Source organism: Lepidochelys kempii, chromosome 2 (genome assembly GCF_965140265.1).
Source record: "Lepidochelys kempii isolate rLepKem1 chromosome 2, rLepKem1.hap2, whole genome shotgun sequence".
In the NCBI taxonomy this organism is placed as follows: Eukaryota; Metazoa; Chordata; order Testudines; family Cheloniidae; genus Lepidochelys; species Lepidochelys kempii.
Window position 1 is genome coordinate 93848400 of NC_133257.1, and position 21125 is coordinate 93869524.

Below are 21125 nucleotides of genomic sequence, written 5' to 3' on the forward strand. Positions count from 1 at the left end.
GCTGAGGTGGCAGCTGAAATGCCTAAAGAACACATGAACAAGTATGAACTGTTTAAATCCAAGGCGAGAGTCAGAATGGGGATAACACCCGAGCAGTCTCGTCGGAGGTTCAGAGCCCTAAGGTGGAAACCAGACATGTCATTTACCCGACATGCCTACCACATTGTGAAACATTGGGATGCCTGGATATCAGGAGCAAGTGTTGAATCTCCAGTAAATTTGCCCTTCCTAATGCAAATGGAACAATTCTTAGAGGGTGTTCCTGAGGAAATAGAAAGATACATCCTAGATGGGAAACCCAAAACTGTAATCGAGGCAGGAGAGATTGGAGCCAGATGGGTGGAGGTGGCAGAGAAGAAGAAAACTGGTCGCAGTTGGAGCGGAGACCAGAAGGGACCACCCCAGACCACACCCTATTACCGGGGGCCGCCCAAGGCCCCACCTACCTCCCAAAGAACCCTCCAGACCCCTTATCGTCCCACCACCCCGTTCTCCAGCAACCCTCCTCGCCCCAGTGACCCATCAGCTGGACGATGTTTTAAATGTAACGAGCTGGGGCATGTAAAGGCCAACTGCCCCAAGAACCCCAACAGATTACAGTTCATTGCACTGGAATCACACCAAAGGTCCACAGGCCCAGATACCTCCCAGATACCCTTGGAGCGGAGGGAAACTGTGAGTGTGGGTGGGAAGAAGGTCACCACATGGAGGGACACCGGAGCACAAGTGTCAGCTATCCATGCTTCCTTAGTGGACCCCAATTTAATCAACCCAGAGAACCAAGTGACGATTCAACCCTTCAAGTCCAACTCTTTCAATTTGCCTACAGCCAAGTTGCCTGTCCAGTACAAGGGCTGGTCAGGAATGTGGACTTTTGCAGTCTATGATGATTATCCCATCCCCATGCTGTTGGGGGAAGACTTGGCCAATCATGTGAAGCAGGCCAAGAGGGTGGGAACGGTCACCTGCAGCCAGGCTAAACAAGCCGTGAGGCCTAGCTCTGTTCCGGAAACTTCTATCAGGACCCAGTCAGAGGTGATGGACCCGGACCCCAGGCCAATGTCTGCAACAGCAGTAGTGGATCCAGTTCCAGAGACCCAGACGGAACCAGTCCCAGAACCGGAACCAGCCGAACAACCAACACCAGACCCAGTGTCAGCACTGAATCCAATACTTGCAACCTCAACACCAGAGGGCCCCACCAACCCTGAACTGGCAGCAGCCAATAACCCGACCCAAGAGGCTCAGCCGGAGCCTGAATCCCAACATAGCGCACCAGCGGAGAGCGGTTCACAGTCAACAGAAACAGCTCCATCACCTATATCGCTTCCAGAGGGACCAAGCCTAGGTCCACAATCCAATGAGGAACTGATGTCTCCAGCATCAAGGGAACAGTTCCAGAGCAAACAGGAAGCAGATGAAAGCCTCCAGAGAGCTTGGACGGCGGCACGGAGCAACCCACCGCCTCTCAGCTCTTCTAATCAATCCAGGTTTGTTGTAGAAAGAGGACTTTTATACAAGGAAACTCTTTCTGGGGGACACCAGGAAGACTGGCATCCTCAGAGACAGTTGGTAGTTCCAACTAAATACTGGGCCAAGCTCTTGAGCTTAGCCCATGATCACCCTAGTGGCCATGCTGGGGTGAACAGGACCAAAGACCGTTTGGGGGGGTCATTCCACTGGGAGGGAATGGGCAAGGATGTTTCTACGTATGTCCAGTCTTGTGAGGTGTGCCAAAGAGTGGGAAAACCCCAAGACCAGGTCAAAGCCCCTCTCCAGCCACCCCTCATCATTGAAGTTCCATTTCAGTGAGTAGCTGTGGATATTCTGGGTCCTTTTCTGAAAAAGACAGCCAGAGGAAAGCAGTACATACTGACTTTCATGGATTTTGCCACCCGATGGCCGGAAGCAGTAGCTCTAAGCAACACCAGGGCTAAAAGTGTATGCCAGGCACTAGCAGACATTTTTGCCAGGGTAGGTTGGCCCTCCGACATCCTCACAGATGCAGGGACTAATTTCCTGGCAGGAACTATGAAAAACCTTTGGGAAGCTCATGGGGTAAATCACTTGGTTGCCACTCCTTACCACCATCAAACAAATGGCATGGTGGAGAAGTTTAATGGAACGTTGGGGGCCATGATACATAAATTCGTAAATGAGCACTCCAATGACTGGAACCTAGTGTTGCAGCAGTTGCTCTTTGCCTGCAGAGCTGTACCACATCCCAGTTTAGGGTTTTCCCCATTTGAACTTGTATATGGCCGTGAGGTTAAGGGGCCATTGCAGTTGGTAAAGCAGCAATGGGAGGGATTTACACCGTCTCCAGGAACTAACATTCTGGACTTCGTAACCAACCTACAAAACACCCTCCGAACCTCTTTAGCCCTTGCTAGAGAAAACTTACAGGATGCTCAAAAAGAGCAAAAAGCCTGGTATGATAAACATGCCAGAGAGTGTTCCTTCAAAGTAGGAGACCAGGTCATGGTCTTAAAGGCGCTCCAGGCCCATAAAATGGAAGCATCGTGGGAGGGCCATTCACGGTCCAGGAGCGCCTGGGAGCTGTTAATTATCTCATAGCATTCCCCACCTCCAACCGAAAGCCTAAGGTGTACCATATTAATTCTCTTAAGCCCTTTTATTCCAGAGAATTAAAGGTTTGTCAGTTTACAGCCCAGGGAGGAGACGATGCTGAGTGGCCCGAAGGTGTCTACTACGAAGGGAAATGTGGTGGTGGTGTGGAAGAGGTGAATCTCTCCATGACCCTTGGGCGTATGCAGCGACAGCAGATCCAGGAGCTGTGCACTAGCTACGCGCCAACGTTCTCAGCCCCCCCAGGACTGACTGAACGGGCATACCACTCCATTGACACAGGTAACGCTCACCCAATTAGTGTCCAACCTTACCGGGTGTCTCCTCAAGCTAAAACTGATATAGAACGGGAGATCCAAGATATGTTACAGATGGGTGTAATCCGCCCCTCTGAAAGTGCATGGGCATCTCCAGTGGTTCTAGTTCCCAAACCAGATGGGGAAATACGTTTTTGCGTGGACTACTGTAAGCTAAATGCTGTAACTCGCCCAGACAACTATCCAATGCCACGCACAGATGAACTATTAGAGAAACTGGGACGGGCCCAGTTCATCTCTACCTTGGATTTAACCAAGGGGTACTGGCAGGTACCGCTAGATGAATCTGCCAAGGAAAGGTCAGCCTTCATCACACATCTCGGGCTGTATGAATTTAATGTACTCCCTTTCGGGCTGCGAAATGCACCCGCCAATTTCCAAAGACTTGTAGATGGTCTCCTAGCGGGATTAGGAGAATATGCAGTCGCCTACCTTGACGATGTGGCCATATTTTCGGATTCCTGGGCAGACCACCTGGAACATCTACAAAAAGTCCTTGAGCGCATAAGGGAGGCAGGACTAACTGTTAAGGCTAAGAAGTGTCAAATAGGCCTAAACAGAGTGACTTACCTTGGACACCAGGTGGGTCAAGGAACTATCAGCCCCCTACAGGCCAAAGTGGATGCTATCCAAAAGTGGCCTGTCCCAAAGTCAAAGAAACAGGTTCAATCCTTCTTAGGCTTGGCCGGTTATTACAGACGATTTGTACCGCACTACAGCCAAATCGCTGCCCCACTGACAGACCTAACCAAAAAGAAACAGCCAAATGCTGTTCAGTGGACCGAAAAGTGTCAGAAGGCCTTTAACAAGCTTAAAGTGACACTCATGTCTGACCCTGTACTAAGGGTCCCAGACTTTGACAAACCGTTCCTAGTAACCACAGATGTGTCCGAGCGTGGTGTGGGAGCAGTTTTAATGCAGAAAGGACCTGATCAAGAATTCCACCCTGTAGTGTTTCTCAGCAAAAAACTGTCTGAGAGGGAAAGCAACTGGTCAGTCACTGAAAAAGAATGTTACGCCATTGTCTACGCTCTGGAAAAGCTACGCCCATATGTTTGGGGACGGCGTTTCCACCTGCAAACCGACCATGCTGCACTGAACTGGCTTCACACCATCAAGGAAACTAACAAAAAACTTCTTCGGTGGAGTTTAGCTCTCCAAGATTTTGATTTTGACATCCAACACATCTCAGGAGCTTCTAACAAAGTGGCTGATGCACTCTCCCGTGAAAGTTTCCCAGAATCAACTGGTTAAAATCGTCCTTGAGATGTGGAAAATATTGTTAGTCTTTATGTACTTGGTAGTATATTTAGAGATGCATGTGTCTTATTAACTCTGTTTTTCCTAGAGCTCCAGGAAGAAATCCAAGCCAGTGTTTCACCCTAGCTGAGATTTGGGGGGCGTGTCATAAATATAAAGGGAAGGGTAAACCCCTTTGAAATCCCTCCTGGCCAGGGGACAGCTCCTCTCACCAGTAAAGGGTTAAGAAGCTAAAGGTAACCTCGCTGGCACCTGACCAAAATGACCAATGAGGAGACAAGATACTTTCAAAAGCTGGGAGGAGGGAGAGAAACAAAGGGTCTGTGTCTGTCTGTAGTCGTCTTGGCCGGGGACAGAACAGGAATGGAGTCTTAGAACTTTTAGTAAGTAATCTAGCTAGGTATGTGTTAGATTATGATTTCTTTAAATGGCTGAGAAAAGAATTGTGCTGAATAGAATAACTATTTCTGTCTGTGTATCTTTTTTGTAACTTAAGGTTTTGCCTAGAGGGGTTCTCTATGTTTTTGAATCTAATTACCCTGTAAGATATCTACCATCCTGATTTTACAGGGGGGATTTCTTCATTTCTATTTACTTCTATTTTTATTAAAAGTCTTCTTGTAAGAAACTGAATGCTTTTTCATTGTTCTTAGATCCAAGGGTCTGGGTCTGTGGTCACCTATGCAAATTGGTGAGGCTTTTTGTCCAACATTTCCCAGGAAAGGAGGGGTGCAAGTGTTGGGAGGATTGTTCATTGTTCTTAAGATCCAAGGGTCTGGGTCTGTAGTCACCTAGGCAAATTGGTGAGGCTTTTTACCAAACCTTGTCCAGGAAGTGGGGTGCAAGGTTTTGGGAAGTATTTTTGGGGGAAAGACGTGTCCAAACAGCTCTTCCCCAGTAACCAGTATTAGTTTGGTGGTGGTAGCGGCCAGTCTAAGGACAACGGGTGTAATATTTTGTACCTTGGGGAAGTTTTGACCTAAGCTGGTAAACATAAGCTTAGGAGGTTTTTCATGCAGGTCCCCACATCTGTACCCTAGAGTTCAGAGTCGGGGAGGAACCTTGACAGTGACTAAAGCAGGAAACAGGAGACTCAATGTACACTCTGTATTTGTAGAGCTAGTGAGGTCTTATTTAAAACATTGCATGGGGAAAATGATCCCCAGACTTTGCTTTTGGTATAGAAGTGTAAATCTTTCCTCAATATTTTGACACTACCCCAAGGTGGCTGTCGGGACTGTATTTGTCAGTGCCTGGAGGGAGTGAGCAATTTAATGCATTTCTTCCCTTCAAGCCATTGACAATCAAGGCTGAGTGTGGTGAAAAGTGGGAAGGAGACATATCAGTGCACCTTGGAAGGCCAGTCTGTGCATCTCTGCATTTGTGTGTGTGTGGGGACGGGGGTGCACTCTATGTAGAAAACCTAGAATTATAGAAAGAACTTGAAAGCAAGTAACCATTCCTAGGTTTGAAACATCTTATATACTTACATTATAACTGAATAGAGCGCTTGCAACCTTATCAACATTTCTCCTGCTCCTAAGTCTTGTCTATATGATTGATGTTCATAGGGAGGTTATATTCAACACACCCACCTGGAATTTTTGAGCATGAGGGAATACGACTAATCTGTACTAAGTTACGTTTCATGTACACACCAAATTCCAGAATGATTTTAAGGCATCCATAAAATATCTTTGTGGAAAACCACTCCAGTGGAATGCATCATCTCATATTGTTATTGTGAAACACCATATATTTGACCTGGTATTGTCTTTTCCTTAATCACTAATAAATTGTTTTACTAAACTCGTGTACTTAATATCAAGGCAGTCAGAATTAACAAGACTCACACCTGTCTTTGGGAGAACTAGGATACATTAGGTATCATGTTGTTAAAATTCTGGACGGGAAGGATGACCTTGTGGTGAAATCAGTGGGTAGGGACTGAGAAGAACTAGGTTTAATTTCTGACTTCTTGTGGAACTATGGGCAAGTCACTTAATCTTGCTTTGCTTCAGATCCACATCCAGTGGGAATTATAAAAATTCTCTATCTCACTTCAGTTAATACTGAAGCAGTGCTCAGATATGATGGCAATGTGGGTCATATTAATATTTATTGAGGCACCGTCTGCATGCAAAATCACCTCTGGTTAAAGGTATTATTTCAAATCAATGTAGTTAAACCAAAGTGAGCTGTCTGCTTCTGCAGTGAATTAGATGCTGTGCCTTCTTGCCATGTACACCGGTGCCTGAGTACCTTATTTAATAGTATATAAATGGGAATATCATTCATATCAATACAAGAGTGGGAGGCAAGTCTGAAGATCATTGTGGCTTACGTATGTGATGAAGTGAGGCCTCATAAAAACATCCTACAAAATCTATCCGAGAGAGACCAGAATATGGGCTTAACTATACACAGGCACTGGACCAGAGACATTGGCTTCCCACTTGCAGGCAAGGGAACAGTGCTTTTTATACCCCTGAACTTTCAGCACAATAGAAAGGGAAGAGGAGAAAAAGTATCTGTTGGAGGGCAACAGTGCCCAGTCCTGCAGTGCTCTGCCTCCTCCTGCCCTCTCTTCCCTGCAAAGAGGAGGCTCAACAGCAGTACAGCCGCTCTGAGCACAGACAGAGCTGACTTTGCAGGCAGCTGGCCAGCAAGGGATAGCAGCAGAAAAAAAGGCTGCTTCCTTCTAACAGGCTTAGGAGAAGAGTTGGTTTGCCTCATTCCTCCCAGCACATGAGGAAGAAGAAAATAGAGAGAATCAAGTCCCTCCAAATGTTGAAGGGGGAAAATATTGTAGGGGTGTTGGGGGTGGAGGAGAGCTGGGCAGAAGTGTAAAAGGAAGAACTCCAAGGGACATGATAGAACTAAAGAAGAGGTGCAACATTCCAGGAGGGAAAAGTTGGGGTTGGGGGGCACAGACAGAGCAGAGATGAGAAGCCAGACAGAGTGGTGGGAAGGTCTGTGGGAACTCATGGGGGAGCCAGAGTGAGGGGAAGGCAACATTTCTGGAGTCAGATTCTTGGCTATCTAAATTGGGAGAAAACACTCAACTGATGTACAGCCAAACTTCTTTAAAATACAGTAATGCAAAGTGAGTCAATAAGTAAACTAACTGACATGGTATTGTGAGCACATATGCAACATAATTTAACAGATTATGCCACATTAAGTAGTTTTGAACAGCTAATATCCATGCGGACATATGTGTAAAGAATAAAACACATGGTCTACTCCTTGTTACATACACATTGGACTGAATTCATGACTGCAATGTCAACTCATAATCAAGTTGAAATACTGTATTTTTTTTTAAAAAAATCTGACTCTCCCAATATATTATTTCTCAGTTCAAATTAGCAAAAATGACTAGATGGATTCTTGCTATAAAAAAAACCTGAAATCCTTGATAGTCCATTATTATTAAATAGGGATGCTTCAGGTGAGTCACAGCATCCCATTTACACTATATTTGAACTGCAGTTATTCTCCCACTAAACATGTTGAAATCCTTTCTTTGTTTTTCCAGTTCTGGAAGCTAGCTAGACATTTTGCTGCAGGCAAATGTATGAGCAACATATTAAAAGTATGAAAAATGTTGTTTATAAAACAAGAGGATATTTCAGGTTAGCATTGTCTTCTGGATGGGATTATTTCTGTACCCTCTCCTCCAATATCCCCAGGACCCTGGTTTGCCCGTTACATGCTTGGGTGGAAACATATCACCAGCAGGCATGATGAGTTCAGCTCTCTGCAAATAGGTTTTGTGTTGTTGTAGGGGATTGAATTTTGTTGGCTGTTTTGAGATATTGCTCTGTAGTACATTGTGTACTTGTCACTTGTCTTAAAGATGTCTAGGGCTTGGATTAGATCCCCATTTATTTTTGTAAACACCAAAATAAAAAAAATAAATTCATACAAATTTTTAGTAACATATTACCTATAATGTATCACTCTCTCTCTCTCTCTCTCTCTCACACACACACACACACACACACACACATATATATGTATGGGGTGATGTGATATAAAGATTTAGTGCTAGATTGTGGTTTCATCTCAAGTCCTTTGTAAGGAGTAGCACATAGTTGCACTGCCCCTGAAGCATATCAGAGACCATATGGTGATTGAGGGAGTCACAGCCTGGTCCCTGGGTCCCCCATCTTGCTCCAGTAGGGAAGTAATCTTTGTCAGCCCTATAACTGGTGCCTCCTTTTGCATTGGGTCTTCTACAGTGGCTGGCATATTACAGGGAGTGGATGGAGTCAAAGCTGTGCTCATGACCCACCTCACCCTGTGCATTTAACACTTATCTTTGGAGAAAGGTAAATAGCATCCCCTCAGAGACTGTTCTCACTCTCACGCAGTGACCTGAGATATCCATATCTCACACAGGAGAGCAGGATGGCACATTACACCACCTTATATTCCTGTATGTGTCCATACAATGTTCACAAACCTGAGTATGGGATGGCTGTGTGATGGGTTTGGACCCTTTGGGGTGTCACCTGATGTGTCACTGAGTTAGCCCATTATGCCAGCCTGGGTCCCCTTTACCTGGACTTGCTGGGCTAGGCTCAGAAGCCTCTTCCAGTCAAGCACACAGGCAGGGCCACATCCAGCTGCACAGAGAGCCAGAGATCTGCTCTGGAAAGATTCAGCCTTAGGGTCTTGTCCCAACACTCTGGTGCTCACTCCTTTTAAAAGGTACAAACCCCCCAAAATTATGAAATTCGCCCCCTCCCTCAATATGGAGGGAAATATGCACAACTTCTTGCCCCCTCCTCCCCCCGAGTTAGAAATTCCATAAACTGGGTTATATTATAAATTATAACAAGAAATAAATTTATTAACTACAAAAGGTTAATTTTAAGTGAATATAAGAGATAACAGATAGAACAAAGCAGAATACTAAGCAAATAAACCAAAGCGCACAAGCTAAGCTCAATATACTTAAGAAACTGGTTACAAAATGTAATTTCTTACCCTAAATGTTATTTTAGGCAGGTTGTGAAGTTTCTGTGGCTCAGAGTTCCAGTTATATTTCTTTTAAGACTGGACCCCATCTCAGTCTGGACTCCCCCACTGCCTTCCCTTCAAGTGGCTTTAGCAGTCTTTCTTCTTGGTCAGATAAGCCATGAAAAGGAGGAGTCCCATTTGCCTTCCTCCCCACCCTCAAATAGGATTTATATAAGGTGCAAATCCTTTCTTTCCCAAACTTAACGCCCCCTTCTCTTACAGTGGAAAGTTACAAGAAGTCCCTGGTAATGTTTAGTATTAGGTGACAAGACCCCTGACTCTGTAGGATCACAGCATCCATGGGTCAGTGGCAGTATGGAGTATCTGCAGGAAGGCCAAGCTTTTCACAGTCCATTGTCCTCACTGATGGGCCATCAGCCCTGTCTGGCTTTTCCATTGTTGTACCTGAAGTGTTAGCAGTGGGCATCACCCAAAGTAACATAGTTGAAATACAGATACATAGTCAATATTCCTAACTTCAGATAGAGAAATAATACAAACATACAAATTGGATAATCACATTCACTAAATTATAATCCTTCCAATGGTATCTTACAAGACCCATCTTGCATAAAGTACATCTCAGTTATATCATATTGGTAACATAAACATATTTTCATAAATAACATGGAGTGAAACATCACAGGCTGCTTTACTCACAAGTAGGAAAGCTCTATGCTATGTTTCTTTTTACTGTTATCCCTACACTTGCTTCTGTAATTTATACAAAGAGCAAATAGTGTAATTTTCAATCCAGATGATAAGTATTTCAGATTCAAACATAAGAATGGCCATAGTGGGTCAGATCAATGGTCCATCTAGCCCAGTATCCTGTCTTCAGACAGTGGTCAATGCCAGGTGCTTGATAGGGAATGAACAGAAAAGGCAATTGTTAAGTGATTTATCCGCTGTTGCCCATTCCCAGCTTCTGGCAAACAGAGGATAGGGACACTCAGATTATGGGGTTGCATCCTTGCAAATAGCCATTGATGGACCTATCATCCATGAAATTATCTAGTTCTTTTTTGAACTCTTATAGTTTTGGCCTTCACAACATCTAAAACAAGTTCCACAGTTTGACTGTGCATTGTGTGAAGAAGTACGTCCTTTTGTTTGCTGCCTGATAATTTCATTGGGTGACCCCTAGCTCTTGTATTATGTGAAGGGGTAAATAACATTTCCTTATTCAATTTCTCCACACAAGTCAAGATTTTATAGACCTCTATCATATCCCCCCTTAGTCATCTCTTTTCCAAGCTGAACAATCCAATTCTTTTTAATCTCTCCTCATACAGAAGCTGTTCCATACCCCTAATAATTTTTGTTGCCCTTTTCTGTGCCTTTTCTAATTCCAGTATGTCTTTTTAGAGATGGGGGGACCAGATCTGTATGCAGTATTCAATTCAAGATGTGTGCATACCATGGATTTATATAGAGGCATTAAGATATTTTCTGTGTTGTTATCTATCCCTTTCCTAATGATTCCTAACATTCTGTTAGCTTTTTTGACAAAAAAACAAACTTCAAATACAAAGTGTCAGAGAGAGAGAGAGAGAGAGAGAGGAGAGAGAGAGGATTTAGATTTATGCTTTGTCTATACTAATTTTCCCTCCATTGCCACCACATTTTCAATGGTAGCATTGATGGGAATTGCAGTGTAGACATGTGGCAACCAGTATTTATAAACTACATAATCTTGCTAGGTTACAATGCTGAAGGCTAGTCTATATACTAGCATTCCCACTATTGCTAGCACTAATGGAGGTGCATCAGTGATATTAATGTTGGAATACGTAGGGAATTAAAGCTAGTATGAACACACCCCTTACAACTCAGTCTACAATATGCCATCATGTGCCAGCAATGCCCCTCTGCCATGTACATTGGCCAAACCGGACAGTCTCTACGCAAAAGAATAAATGGACACAAATCTGACATCAGGAATCATAAAATTCAAAAACCAGGAGGAGAACACTTCAGTGTCCCTGATCACTCAATAACAGACCAAAAGTGGCTATTCTTCAACAAAAAAAACTTCAAAAACAGACTCCAATGTGAAACTGCAGAACTGGAATTCATTTGCATACTGGACACCATCAGATTAGGCCTGAATAAAGACTGGAAGTGGTTGGGTCAACCGAATTTCCCCCATACTAATTTTCCCCTACTGTTACTCACACCTTCTTGTCAACTGTCTGAAATGGGCCACTCTCATTGCCACTTCATAAATTATTTTTCTTCCATTGGTATCCTGCTGTTAATTGATTTGTCTCGTTAGACTGACCTCACACTTGGTAAGGCATCACATCTTTTCATGTATTTATACCTGCTCCTCTATTTTCCACTCCAGGTATCTGATGAAGTGGGTTCTAGCCCATAAATTTGTTAGGTGCCACAAGGACTAAGGTGGCACAAGGACTCCTTGTTGTTTATACTAATTCAAACATTCTATCTGAATTGAAACACAAAAGTGGTAGCTCTCACTGCTGGCAACATATTAGACTGGGGTATTTCTCTCTGTTTAAAGGTGCAGCACACAGAAAACACAATGGAATCTCCTTTCAGTTACACAGACACAAGTATAAACTGAGATAAAATTTTGAATGAACAGAACCAAACCTCGAAACCTTGTGAGATTCACCCATCACCTACTGTGCATGCCCAGCTAGATTCTACTATCCTCATCCAAAGCACTAGTGTGCAAATCTTAGTAAATGTTTTGCTACATTTTACTTACCATGCACTATGCACTGTGACAGGGTCGAGCCAGATGGCTATAGGAGAGTATTTTTTTTGAAGCAAAAGATGTTTTTATTTGCATAACACACTTACAAAAAACAGCAGCATATGCAATGTGTAACACAGCAACCAATCACAATTGTTTTCTCATTAGCTTCAGGGGAGGGAAGTGTTCAAGCTTGCCTGGGCCCAGAGCAGGGGGCTTCCCCGACTCTCGTGGTCTTCCACCCTTCCGAGTTACCTGGTGGCTCAGAGCGAGGGGGCTTCATCAACTCTCGTGGTCTTCCACCCCCTCGAGTTACCTGGCGCCACACCCGAGTGTCACCAACAATTCCTTTCTCTGAAAGCACCCAACAAGAGGGACAGGCTGTGGGGTGGACAATCGGGGGGGGGGGGGGGGGGCACGTGCATCCACTTGTGAAAGGACCCCTCTAAGGTGGTGATGTCCGCAGCAGCAATGGCTGGGGCTGGGGTCCCTTACTTTCTCCCCCAATCAAAGGCTCAGACAAAGGGACCCGGACAGGGACACTGAGTAGAGAACCTCGGACAGCGCCCTCCGCTCCTCAAAAGCATCAAGGGAGTCTGTGGACACTGCCCAGAGGAACTCCGCCCGGATACATGAACACACCGAGGATCGGAAAACGGCCCCACAGTCACAGGAAACTCCACTGGCCAACCTCCTCTTTCTGGTTTTACAGATGGCCGTTTTAGCCAGGAACAGGAGGAGGTTAACCAGGAGATCCCGCGACTTTGTGAGGCCACGGATGGGGAGTGCATAAATAAAAAGGTAAGGGGAAAAATGCAACCAAAAAAGTAATAGGAGATTTGTGAGGAGCTGGAACAGGGGCTGCAGCCTGGAGCACTCCAAATATACATGTGCCAGGGTTTCCCTCACACCACAAAAGGGACAAGTATCTGGGACGGGGGTGAACCACGCTAAGTACATGCCCGTGCTCACAGTTCCATGAAGGAGCCACCAATTGATGTCCCTGATGGGCCTCGGAACCAAGGTGGAATATAGTCTGGCCCACCGGGGCTGCTCACCCTCCAAAGGTGGCAGAAGGTCTCGCCACTTTGTGTTGGGGCGGGACACTAGGGTGAGGGCATGAGGGGTGTGGAGCATGAGCGTGTATAGATGTTTCCTTGGCGCGGTTGGGAAGCGTACAGGCTGCAGTTCATGCAGCCAGCTCGCAGTGAAGAGGTGAGGGGGTCGATTGGATTTGCGGGGCAGGGGTCCAATTAAAAGGTCCGGCAGGCCTGGGGTAGAGGGTGGGCGGGGCGTGCCCTCAAGCAGGACCTGGTGGAGGTAAGCTCGAGCAGCGGGAGGAAAAGCGGCCTTTGCCTCCTGAAGTACACGCCGGGGGGTGCGAGGTCTGGAGCGTCCCATGTGCCGGGCGAGCATCAGGGGGTCCAGCCAGTTTCCCCGGTCATAGTCCAGGAGGTCTCCGACTCTCGTGACTTCTGCCAGGATAAAGCTCTGGCGCACCAAGCGGGACTCTGCCACCTGCACACGGAGCTGGGGGTTCTGTAGCAGGGGCTCCGCAAGGAGATCTACCCCCTCGGTGGCCGCCACAGACCTGGTCGTTAAAAACAGTTTCCAAGTCCGGAGGAGGTCCTAGTAGAAGACTGGCAGCCCCGAGAGGTCTTGCGGAAGACCTCCCGGATGGAGATAAAAGAGCTGCCGGTCATATCAGAGCCCTCGGATGTGGTGCAGGAAGGCGTGCGCCAGTATGCTCCACGCCGAACTGCCTGCACCATAAAGGAGCCTCTGTAGGGCCTGGAGGCGGAAGACACAGACCTGAGTGTGTAGACACTTCAGGCCCTGTCGTCTTTCCTTCAGGGGTAGATGAAGAACCCCTACAGGGGCCCAGTGCGTTCCTGACCAAAAAAACCCCAGAATCAATGTCCGGAGGTTAGTCAGGAAACCCGGGGCCGAGACCAGGGTGTTGAGCTGGTACCAGAGCATGGACAGGACTAGTTGATTAAGCACCAGCGCTCTCCCTCGGAGGGAGAGACATCGGAGTAGTCCCATCCATTTCCGGAGCCGCTCTATCACCCCACCCTCTAAATTTTCCCAGTTTTCTGGCAGAGAGGGATGCGTGGCAGAAAGGTAAACGCCGAGGTAGAACAGCGGACCCGCGCTCCACTGGATGGTCTGAAGCGCGGGTGGGAGGGAGCTCGCCTGCCGCCAGTCCCCCACCACCAAGCCAGAGCTCTTGACCCTGTTGACCCAGGCGGAGGAGGCTGCCGAATAGATGGCCTGGCAAGCCTCCACCCACACCAAGTCACCGGGGTCCTGGATCACGAGGAGCACGTCATCAGCATACGCCCACAGGACCAGCTGCAGCTCCGGCTCCCACAGCACCAACCCTGTCAACCTCCTGCGGAGGAGACAGAGGAAGGGCTCGATTGCCAGAGCGTATAGCTGGCCAGAGAGGGGGCACCCCTGCCATACTCCTCGCTCAAAGCTGACCGGTTCAGTCAGGGTCCAGTTGAGCTTAACCAGACACTCTGCGGAAGTGTACAGCACCCGGAGAAAAACATCTGCAGCCAAACAAGAAGCTGCTAGAATCAATTAATGCAGGCTAATCAGGGCACCTGGGTTTTAAAAAAGAGCTCACTTCAGTTTGTGGTGTGCGTGTGAGGAGCTGGGAGCAAGAGGCACAAGGAGCTGAGAGTGAGAACAAGGACTATTGGAGGACTGAGGTGTACAAGCATTATCAGACATCAGGAGGAAGGTCCTTTGATGAGGATAAAGAAGGTGTTGGGAGGAGGCCATGGGGAAGTAGCCCAGTGAGTTGTAGCTGTCAGACAGCTGTTCCAGGAGGCACTCTAGACAGCTGCATTCCACAGGGCCCTGGGCTGGAACCCGGAGTAGAGGGTGGACCCAGGTTCCCCAAAATCCTCCCAACTCCTAGTCAGACACAGGAGGAGTCGACCTGGACTGTGAATTAGAAAAACGGCCAAGCTGAGGGCTGCTGTGAAGCTCCAAGGCAAGCAAATCCACCAATAAGCGCAAGACCCACCAAGGTAGCGCAGGATCTTTGTCACAGCACATAATCCAAATGCACTGTAAATCCCTGTGCCAACCTGCTGCCAGTACTATTATTAACCTTAATAAATCATTCCAGCATTAAAAGCAGGTAGAGGTCAGGCCAAAAAGAGAAAGAAGCCCTGCCATCTGAAAAGAGCATGACCTGATAGTGGAAATTTTCGACAAAGCAAGGAGGGAGGGACTGGGGAATAGAAAGAAATGGAGCACTAGAAAAAAAATTTAAAGATGCCTCAAGGAAGGGGAGAGCCTGGACTCTGAAAACACAGTTATAAAGACAAGATTATCCTAGCAAAGGGAGGATGGGGATAAGGCAGAAGAAAGAGAAAAGTCCAGAGAGATATTTAAAGGTCAATGACAATACCTACCAGGCTGGACTTTGGAAGCAGAAAGAAAACCAAAACAAAGTAAAAATCCATCCACAAGTTCTGTGAGTTTCATCTTTTAATAAGTTTCGTGTAACAATCTAATTATTTTAGGGTTATATGCTGCTGCCCATCACTGTAGTATCTGAATGCATTCCAAGTGAAATCAACAGCAATAGCAAAGTCCCCAGCTGACTTCATGGAAACGCTGGCAGTTCTTTTTCAGAGTAAAATACTCTCTTGTGGTAGGATTTTGGCATTCACTGTTTAGATTGCATTTATTTATTTATTTAATGGGGGAATGAGAGGGGGACTTGGATAGAAGAGGGTCCCATTTTTATGGAGAAAAGTCCTAACATGGGGCCACAGATTTCTGTTTTCCTTTCTGTTTACCACATCCATTTTTTCACCTGACACAGTACCCCCTTTTTCGAAGGTCTCACTTAAGCCATGCTTTACTCTATTTTTCCCTTCTCATCTGACTGCACAATACTGAAGCTCAGCAGAGTTGCACTCATATTTTCAATAATGCATCTGTCTGTTTTGGAACAAATTCTTCTTTTATCAGTGACTTGGTCAATAAACATAAATACATATTGGTACATTTTTATCAAATGCATAAATGGAGATCACTGAGTACACAATTTTCAAAAGTGCCTAAGGGCCAGATTTTTATATGTCTAAAGATGCAGATAGGCACCTAGTGGAATATTCAAAAGCATACACATTACCAGGAGTTAAGCACCTGAGTGCTTTTGAAAATTCCCCTATGGATCAACCAATTTTGAAAAGTGACTTGGGCACTTAGCTCAAGTCTCATTGAAAGTCAATAAGGCCAAGAATTTCAAAAGTGACTAGTGATGCTGGGTACATTGATTTTTCGGTGCCCAACTTGAGACTCTTAAAAGGGGTCTGATTTTTAGAAAGTACAGAGCACCCATCCTCTGAAAATCAAGCTACTGTAAGGTGTCTCATATTGTGCATCCAAAAATCAAGTCCCTTAAAATTATAATAGTTACTTGCAGTGTTGTTGTAGCCATATTGATCCAAGGATACGAAAGAGACAAGGTAAGTGGAGTAATATCTTTGTATGGAAGATACAAGCTTTCAAGCACACAGAGCTCTTCTCCAGGTCTGGAGAAGGAAGCAGTGTGTCTGAGCTAACTACATGTTGGGACAGACAGAAGCAGAAGGAGGCCATTATTTGAAATGAGGTGGGCAACTGGGATTAGATTGTTATGCATAAAGGGTTTGAAGTGGTCAATTAAGGGTAGCAGGCAGTGTGGTGTATTAGAAATTGTAAGAGCCATAAAAACGGTGTCCCAGTTAAATCCATGATTTTTGGCCTCTAGCAGAGTTATGAATTTAAGTTGCCAGGGTCACCATTTCAAGATGTTGTACAGGTTTCCTTTGAGGATGAGTATTGAGAGACCAGATACGGAATGTTGGCTTTGTGAAAAGTATTTGCCAATAAATGATATGCTATTTTTGTCTTATCATTCTTCTGTGTGAGTTCATTCAAGAGTATAGTGATTGTCTGGTTTCATCCACATAGTTGTTATTGAGGCAGTCGGTGTACTGGATGAGGTACAACACATATTGCTATAAGCGATTGTGGGACCTATGTATCTTGAAAGGTATATTGTGGTGGGTATTGATCAATGTAACAGTGGAGATATGTCTGAAGGCTTTACATCTGTTCTGCCAGTGTCTGGTGCCACTCTGAATTGGTGTGTCATGGTCTGTGGGGACATTGCTTCTGATCTTGACCTGGCAAAGTTAGGGATTGGCTTGAAGGCCAGAAGATGGTGATTGGGAAAGATTTCTTCCAGGATTTGGTCCCCATCAAATATGCGTTATAATTGCTTGAGGGTATCCATTGTGTTACACTGAGGTTAATATCTGCAATGAAAGTAAAGACACAATTAAGTTAATTAGTAGCTAAAATAGAAAACATTATTTTATATTTAATTTTATGAGGTACTGAATGAAGTATTTTTCATGGGAGAAGGAGTATGGTCCTGTGAGTGGAGAAGGAGATTTAAAGTCTATTTCAGCCTTGCCAATGGTATGACCCTGAGCAAGTCCTCTGTGCTCATTGCAAAATGGGGGTAACAGTGTTTCTTCATAGTGATAATTGCATGAGGCTTACTGAATGTTTGTGAAGCACTTTCAGAACTTTAGATGAAAGGTACTTTAGAAGTAAAATACATTGTTAGTATTATATTATTGATGTATATCTGCTGTCATTTTCTTTCTGTTATTGAGGGTTAAATCCTTATGCCATTGTTGCCCTCATATAAGTATTTTTCTAGATAGAAGAGAAAAATATCATTCATTTATAAGGGACTGCTAGTCACCATACTAAAGGGTGAGCAAGTTGATTTTTTTACTGTGGTGATAAATTTGTATTACAGTTTCACAAGGATGCTTTATATGGTACATTGTTTCTGCTTTTTCTGTTGATACAGTATTTCAAAGCCATTTGGTCAACAGCAATTTCCATGACAGGAAAAGAAGAACATGGCAGAATATCAGATAGGAGAATAAGATGTCAGTTCAGAAAAAAGCAGGTGGCAGCTCCTGGAAAGGACCCACATACCATTCATATCAAATTGGCTCCTTTAGCCTGCTAGCACGTTTCCTTTGGAAGCTGGAATGCTTATGTTAGTATACAACAAACATTAGAATTATGCGAGAGCTGAGCATTGGTAGAGTAGTTTTAAAAGGAGTTCCAGGACTTCTCTTGATGGGATGTCAAACTAAATAGAAGTAATCCCATTCCTATGGCCAAATCCTGCAGTTCTTATTCCCAATGGGACTTATCCCTGATAGGGCTCAGTAAATGGGGTGTATACTTGGAAGATCCTTGGGGATGGAAACTTCTTTGTCTTCTCCAAATCACAGAATGGCAGTGAAACCTCAGGACTGCAGCCGTTCTCGTATCCATAGTATCCTCCTGCACATGGAGGTGTTTGGCTGGTGACTCTATGTACTTACGTGTGCACCAGCTCCCTAACTTGTCTGCCCAACCCCCCCCTTGAACTCGGTGCAGGAAGCCCTCACTTAACTGGACTCCTCAGTAGAATCTCTGCATCCTTCACCAGATCTCAGTGAAGAACCATTCTGGTTCTGCTGCATTCAGGGCCTTCTGCATCTGCATATGAGTAGGGATGTGTGAGGAGTAATGACGCCAAGGTCTGGCAGATGAATTCCACCACACTTCTTATCAATACTCTTCCTCCCAAATTACTGATAAATCTAGGTATTTTTCAGTAATTCTATACAATTCAGTGATTCAATAGAATTCTGTAGAATGGATGTGTCACAGCTTTTTATAAAGGACTATCATTTAGATGTGTCTGCTTCTCTAGTTTAATGCATGAAAATCCTCACTAACTTTCATAGTAGTTATGCCAGAAACCTTTTGTAGATTTACACCCCAAATGTGCCTTAGATTCTACATATTTTCTTTGTTTTGTACAGGAGTGTCCCTGAGTTACCTTTATACATCTGACCAAGTTATTGCTTTCAAGCAGCTGGGGCAGGCAATCAAAGTCTTGTCAAAGGTGTCAGGTTTTTTCCGCATGGTCTCACTTATGAGGCTGGATTCCTTTTACTATTTGTCTTCTGTAATGTAGCCTAGAAGCTGTCAAATACCTCCAATTTTATCATTTAAAGATTAAGTGATTTTATGATTTTATCATTTAAAGATTATCATTTAAATTAAGGTGACTCAAGCAGAAGTTGACAGGCCCTGTACTTCAGCTAATGCCACATAATTTTCCCAGTACCCGTTTTCTTGGCCTCTCCAATAATGCCCAGTTGCTCATATCTAGCATCTTTTAATTTGTTACTCAAAAGACCTAAGGTCCAAATTCTGCAGTCTTTACCCAGACGCCAATCTTACAATGGATCTCCAAGCATGGACATTGATGCCTTCTGCAGTTCCACTGAAATCCACAGGTTACCACACAGGTGTGTGGGTTCCCACTAGTTAATGCTTTTGCTGGACCAAAGCCTAAATTGTCAGCATAAGTAAGTATCGGATGACCCCTAAAAAGACACTCCCTGGCCCAAATGAAAAGTTTGTAGACAGTGGAAACTGGATGGAAGGTTTTCATCTTTTACTTTCACTTAAATTACAATTTTATCTAGAATTATGCAAACCAGCAAGGGGGGGGGGGAGACGGAGTTGTGGGGAGGGAAGAGTCTTTAGTGAAGTTCCAGACAGAGAAATTCATTTTTATTACAAATATATGTACTGTAAAAATGATAAAAGAAATAGTATTTTTCAATTCACCTCATACAAGTACTGAAGTGCAATCTCTTTATCATGAACATGTAACTTACAAATGCAGATTTGTTTTGGTTACATAACTTCACTCAAAAACAAAACAGTGTAAAACTTTAGAGCCTACAAGTCCACTCAGTCCTACTTCTTATTTTTCCAATCACTAAGGCAAACAAGTTTGTTTACATAGACGGGAAATACTGCTGCCTGCTTCTTATTTACAGTGTCACCTGAAAGTGAGAACAGACATTCACATTGCACTTTTGTAGCCGGCGTTGCAAGATATTTACATGCCAGATATGCTAAACCAGGGATAGGCATGTGTGCCGAAGGCAGCACGCGAGCTGATTTTCACTGGCACTCATACTGCCCGGGTCCTGGCCACTTGTCTGGGGGGCTCTGCATTTTAATTTAATTTTAAATGAAGCTTCTTAAACATTTAAAAAACCTTATTGACTTTACAGACAACAATAGTTTAGTCAGATACTAAAGACTTATAGAGCGAGACCTTCTAAAAAACTTTAAAATGTATTACTAGCATGCGAAACCTTAAATTAGAGTGACTAGATGAACACTTGGCACCACTTCTTAAAGATTGACCCCTGTGCTAAACATTCATATGCCCCTTCCATGCTTCAGCCAACATTCCAGAGGACATGCTTCCATGCTGATGCTGCTCGTTAAAAAAATAATGAGTCAATTAAATGTGTGACTGCACTTCTTGGGCGGGGGGCGGGGGGGAAGAGGAATTTTATGTTTCCTGCTCTGTTTCACCCACATTCCGCATATATTTCATGTTATAGCAGTCTCAGATGATGACCCAGCACATGTTCGTTTTAAGAAGATTTTCACAGCAGATTTGACAAAACGCAAAGATGGTACCAATTTGAGATTTCTAAAAATAGCTACCACACTCAAACCAAGGTTTAAGAATCCGAAGTACCATCCAAAATCTGAGATGGACGAGGTGTGGAGCATGCTTTCAGAAGTCTTAAAAGAGCAACACTCCGATGCGGAAACTACAGACTCCAAACCATCAAAAAAGAAAATTAACCTTCTGCTGGTGACATCTGACTTAGATGATGAAAATGAACATGCATCAGTTTGCACTGCTTTGGATCGTTATCAAGCAGAACCCATCATCAATATGGAAGTAAAAAGAAAAGGAGTACTTGTGGCATCTTAGACTAACCAATTTATTTGAGCATGAGCTTTGGTGAGCTACAGCTCACTTCATCAGATGCATACCGTGGAAACTGCAGAAGACATTATACAGCAGGAGAGTGAGTTTGTGTGTGTGGTTTTTGGAGGGGGGTGAGGGAGTGAGAGAACCTGGATTTGTGCAGGAAATGGCCCACCTTGATTATCATACACATTGTGAAGAGAGTGGTCACTTTGGATGGGCTATTACCAGTAGGAGAGTGAGTTTGTATGTGGGGGGGCGGAGGGTGAGAAAACCTGGATTTGTGCTGGAAATG